A 5,164-nucleotide genomic window follows, 5' to 3' on the forward strand; every position below is an offset into this window, starting at 1 on the left:
CCTCCTGCTCCTCCGGCACCGCACCTCGCTCCATCTTCCACGAGCCCGCGCCTCGCTCCGCCTCCACCTCCGCGGTCTCCGCTTCCCTACTCGCCGGGCGGCTGCCGCGGCCGCGGCAATCGCCGTCGAGCCGATGAGTTTTATGCTCTAGCAGCAGTGTTGGCCCCTTTGCCTGACAAGTGTTCTGCGTTATGCGGATCTGGCAAATTTGGCAACTATTTTTTCTTGCATGCTGAGGCGCTTTCTTGCCTATGCTTAAAAAATACTTTGCATGTGTAAATGGTTAGCTGCTTATTTATTAGAAAGCGCTTAGAGAAATCACTCCCTCTCTTTCACTCACAGTTTTAGTGGCTAATATGAAGAACTCTGAATATTTCGGATGATAAACAGTTAACTGAAAACAGAATGCAGAGCAACAAACAGAGTGCCAAAAACAGTCTTTTTTTTGGGCTGCGAACTAATTGCAGCATTTTCTGTGTTCTTCTTCTTTTTATTTCTCTCCATCTAGGTTCTAGGAGGTTGTTACATGCATAATTTTACTGGATCAAACTACTGACCGCACCATCCCATGTTCCGATTCTGGCTCCATCTCTCTACTACTTAAAAAATCCGTAGTGGTGCTATTGATTCCTGACATAGCAGCCGCATCTGACAGACACGCGTAATCTCAACCATCCAATTGCGATATCCAACGGCGTCAATCGTCCATCTCCTATCCATCACGCGATCACTCCTCTCCCCATCACGCGCTCGCTCCTATCTCGGATCGATCTCCTCCCCACGCCCACTCCTCCTTCCCCCACGCCGCGTCCTTCGCTCTCCTCCCTGTGTCGCCTCCTTGCCCCGCCGTCTCGCCTCCTCACCAGCCATGCCCGCCGGCCTCCTCTCCAGACCCACAATCGCCGCCGCCCTCTCCAATCTCCTCCGCGCCTCCACCTCGCATCGGATTGATCCTCCACCTTCGCCCTCCTCCCTGCGTCGCCTCCTCACCTCGCCGCCGCATCGCCTCCTCAGCAGCCACGGCCGCCGGCCTACTCTCCAGACGCTCCCTCGCTGCCGCCCTCGCAAATCTCCTCCGCGCGCTCTCATCCCTCCCCTAACCATCACCGGCCGCCTCCCCTTCCAACCTCCCCTAGCCATCCGCCCGTCGCCCCCTGCCCACCGAAGACGGATTTCAGGTAATGTGCCTCAAACCCTTTCAGGTAATGTGCCTAAAGCTTTACGAAGACCGCCGGCCGCCGGTCTGATTATCTCGATGGGCGTACTGAAAATTCTGAATTAGTTGTCTTGGATGTGTAGTTAGCGTTAGTGAGGTGGAGGCTTTGTTCGAGCTGTTCAAGAGCATTAGTGGTTCTGTGATCGACGATGGGCTTATCAATAAGGTGAACATCTAACTGTAGCTTGTTGTGGAATTACAAAATTAAACCTTGCCACATTCGAATGTATATCTCCACATAGAAAATTAAAGCTTGTGGTGGATGCCCTTTTCTGTGAATCGTTTTGCTATGCGGGCAGTTCTATTCATTCATATTTGAAGTGAGCATGGATCTGTGTATTATGTGTTTGCCTTCTAAATTGTTTAACTTTCTGTGTACCAATATATGATTTTTTTTCCTCAAAGTTTAATAGGAAGATCTTGTTCCCAATATAAACCATCTGGCTGGACAGATACTATCACAATATAACAACACAATGATAGCTCAAAGTTTGAGTCACTTTCTTCCTGCAATGTTGTTCCTTTTATAAGGGAGTTAAACAGTTTAGAAGAATATGGGTCAGAATTATATTATTATTGATCTGTTTCTGTTGTTTGCTACTGTACCACCTATGCATGATTAAGTACCATCCTATTCTGTTAATGTACAGTCAATTGTGTATTTTTTATGTAACAATTGAGTCCATGTACTTGTGAGAAAGATAATTTTCTGGTTGAAATTGATGGCTGAGTGTACATAACATGCCTCACTGCCAGTGGCTACTATTTCAGCGAAAAATAGAGCATTTTAAGAAAGAAAATGCAGATGCAACACTTTTGTAGTCTAGATTAGAGTAAAATCTACATGCATGCATGCACCTTTTGTAGTTATTTGCAAGTTAATGTGTCGGGGTTAGATTTTACCTGCGATTTGTGTAAATGAATGTCGGTTCATCACTTCATCTTTAAGAAACATATGCTGTCCCGGGGAAAGATGAAATGGAAATATTGTGGTCTACTGTTCAGTTTGGATAAAAATATGGTGGTCTACTGTTTAGTTTGAAAAAAAATGTTCTTTTCATAATTTATTATTGAAACCTACTGATATTATAAAGGGGCAATTGCAAATTTACCCCTATTATAAATTGTACAAAAAGCTGATTCTGACATCTACTTTTTGAATTATTATTGGTCATTCTGAATATAGGAGTAGATCTTCTGAATTCCAAGAGGGATCTTTGTTCCTTTGATTTTTCTTTGTACTTGTACTTTGCAAGAGCTAACCTATGATCTATTACTGAGTTCGTACTGAATTCATATTTTCGTTTGTATCTTCAAAAAGTTCAGAGGTGTTTCTGTAGTACAGATTCTTCCTTTGTATCTATTGTGGGGTTCATACTGAATTTACATTTCCTGTTGTACACGCATGGCTTTTCAATTGTTCAAATCCTATTAAGAGTCCTGCAAAAAAAATATATCAGGAAGGTACAACCATGCATTTTTGGAACTAAGAGTTTGTCCCATGATTTGGTTTTTCTCTTTCTAGGTGCTTCCTCACTTCCAATCTTTCATGGAATGGCAGCCATATTGTAGATTAGTATTCTTGAGAAATGTCATAGGAAATGGATCATTTCACAAATCATAACAATTTATTCTTGGTAAGTATTAAGGCTGGCCCAATCATATCATTTTATTCTTGATTTCATGTTAACAAGCTGGCCCAATTAACCATTGATCAATATTTTTTTTGGAAGATAAACTTCATTTAATAATGCCATGAATTGGAGAAGGATGAGAAAACAAATTACTAGACAATATTCAGTGGTATTATTTGGGATGAAATGTTTTAGGCTCATATATTTTTATTTACATTCCCCTTTTCTACCCTCTAAGTAAATAACTGAAAATAGATGTCTTAGCTTCTTTTCGATTCTCAGAAATTTCGCTAATTTGAGCAAGTTCAGCAGATCGCCATGCATAACCCCGCAGATCAGAGATCTCATGTGTCCATATCCTGTTGTTTCTGGTCGACATCCTTGGTTCATCATTACCTCAATTGAAGGTAAAAGCAGTTTCTTCTCTCTTTTTTCCCTGTTTTCCTTGAGTGGTTGATATGAGAAGATAATATTTTTCCTGTTTTTTTTTTGCATGTGCTGGAATTTAGAATAAAAACAATTGCTCTCGTTCATCACAAATCTTTATCTATTAAGATATCATGGTTCAGAATTTATCGTGGTTTGGTTGTTAGAGGGGTTTCAGACTGTTACTCCGTTAGCCATTCTAACGGGATAGAAGCACTACAATGTTGTGTAGTTGCCTAGAGAACATGACCTAAAATTGATAAAATGATGACAAAATGAAGGACATTTCCTTTATCCAGACCATCATCCCTTTATCTGAATAACTCTGGTTTTTTTAATTTTTTTAATCCATTCTTGACATTTGGTATGGTTTGTGGAGTTGTTCAGATAACAGCTCAAATCTGGACTCTGCTCTTCTTTTTTTTTTAAAAAAAAATGTAATAAGTTTGAAGTTCTGATGTTATATCCCCAATCCATGCATGCTGTGTTGCTTTCATCACTAGGCATCCTAGCATCATGGATTGAGTAACTACAATTTTGGTTGCGGCAAGTATTTCTGAAATAACCTATTACCCTGAATAGGATTTATCTGTACAATTTAGTTAGGTAGCAAAGATACAGAATGCAATCTACTACTACTAACTTGAAGGCCTGCACTTCTTAACCTCTACATTTTTGGATCTGCAAATCTTGCACTAATTTGCCTAAGGACACTCAAACAACATTATAATTTGCTGCACAACACCATGGACATTAAATCTGAATACTATTATAAGAATGGTATCTTGAATATTTTGTAGTATTGAAAACCACATTCTGAACATTAGTTCAAGTTCAGAAATCCGCATTCTTGCAATGTATCTTACCTATTTCAGTACATGCACCATGTGTTTTTTTCTTCATTTTCTGCAGTACAGTCTACTCATCTACTTTGCTGGTAGCTTTTGCATGTCATTATCCCCACATCATGATGTATGATTTTCAGTTTTAGGTGCCAGTTTTGGTGTGAAGAACTAAATTGAAACCGAACAATGATTTTCCACAGTTGCGGTTAACTTCTAAACAAGTTAGTTCTGCAATGGATAACAATGGTGGCGGTTCAGCACCAATATCGTCCAAAAGATCATGTCATTGTTTCATCCATCCAGCCATGGTAATATCCATTACTCAATTGATATATTTTTGCTTCCTAATTTTACGTACACTCTTCCTTTAGGTCTTTTTGTGGATATAACTAATGTGATTAATGCCAAGTTGACAAATAAGCATGCCGCAGTTATCCAAAGTGAAATCAATGTTCCAAAAGACCGTGAGAACTATCAACAGATCAACAAGAACTCTACATCTAAGATTCAGAGAGCCTCAACTATTGGATTTGGTATCATACTTATATTGGCTTTCTTTTTTTTTTAATATATGAGATATTTGTTTTAGGCTAACATCAGCATTCTGATTTTGTGGTGCAGGCAATGAAAATAACGCTTCTGTCATTAGGCATGTGCGGCTACCATGTACAGACAAAGCCGAATTGTCGTACGGTACACCCAACATGCATGAAGATGTTACTAATCTCAGTACGGCTGAACTAAAAAGGAAGCGTGCTAGAGAGAGGTACGCATCATTGACAAAAGAGCTAAAGGAAGATGGAAACAAGAAGAGACGTGATTCCAGAAAGCGGAGGAAGGATGAATCAATAGGTTTTTATAAATTAACACATCTATTGTTATCAAAATTTGGACTTTTTGAACACAACACCTTATTATTGTTGAATTAATTCAACTCTTTCAGATCATTGATCTCAAGATTCCACGACCAAAATGGCTACTCCTGTGTCCTCAACTGTTTCAGGTTGATGTGTAATATGGTAACATGTAGAAATTTGTTAGGT

The 5,164-nt window shown here is 39.9% G+C and overlaps 1 long non-coding RNA gene across 8 annotated transcripts; it reads left to right on the plus strand.

The window, feature by feature from the left end:
* Positions 1-745: 745 nt before the first annotated feature.
* LOC127755910 (uncharacterized) lies at positions 746-4,789 on the plus strand. 8 transcript variants are annotated; one of them, XR_008013059.1, is made up of 7 exons: positions 748-1,178; positions 1,300-1,382; positions 2,742-2,853; positions 3,160-3,257; positions 4,262-4,429; positions 4,493-4,654; positions 4,743-4,789. It is a non-coding gene; the product is annotated as an uncharacterized LOC127755910 (long non-coding RNA). The 8 variants fall into 8 exon arrangements; XR_008013065.1 differs by having other exon boundaries at positions 4,543-4,654; XR_008013062.1 differs by having other exon boundaries at positions 3,163-3,257.
* The last annotated feature ends 375 nt before the right edge of the window (positions 4,790-5,164 follow it).

The sequence above is a fragment of the Oryza glaberrima genome, chromosome 11, assembly GCF_000147395.1.
Source record: "Oryza glaberrima chromosome 11, OglaRS2, whole genome shotgun sequence".
NCBI lineage: Eukaryota > Viridiplantae > Streptophyta > Magnoliopsida > Poales > Poaceae > Oryza > Oryza glaberrima.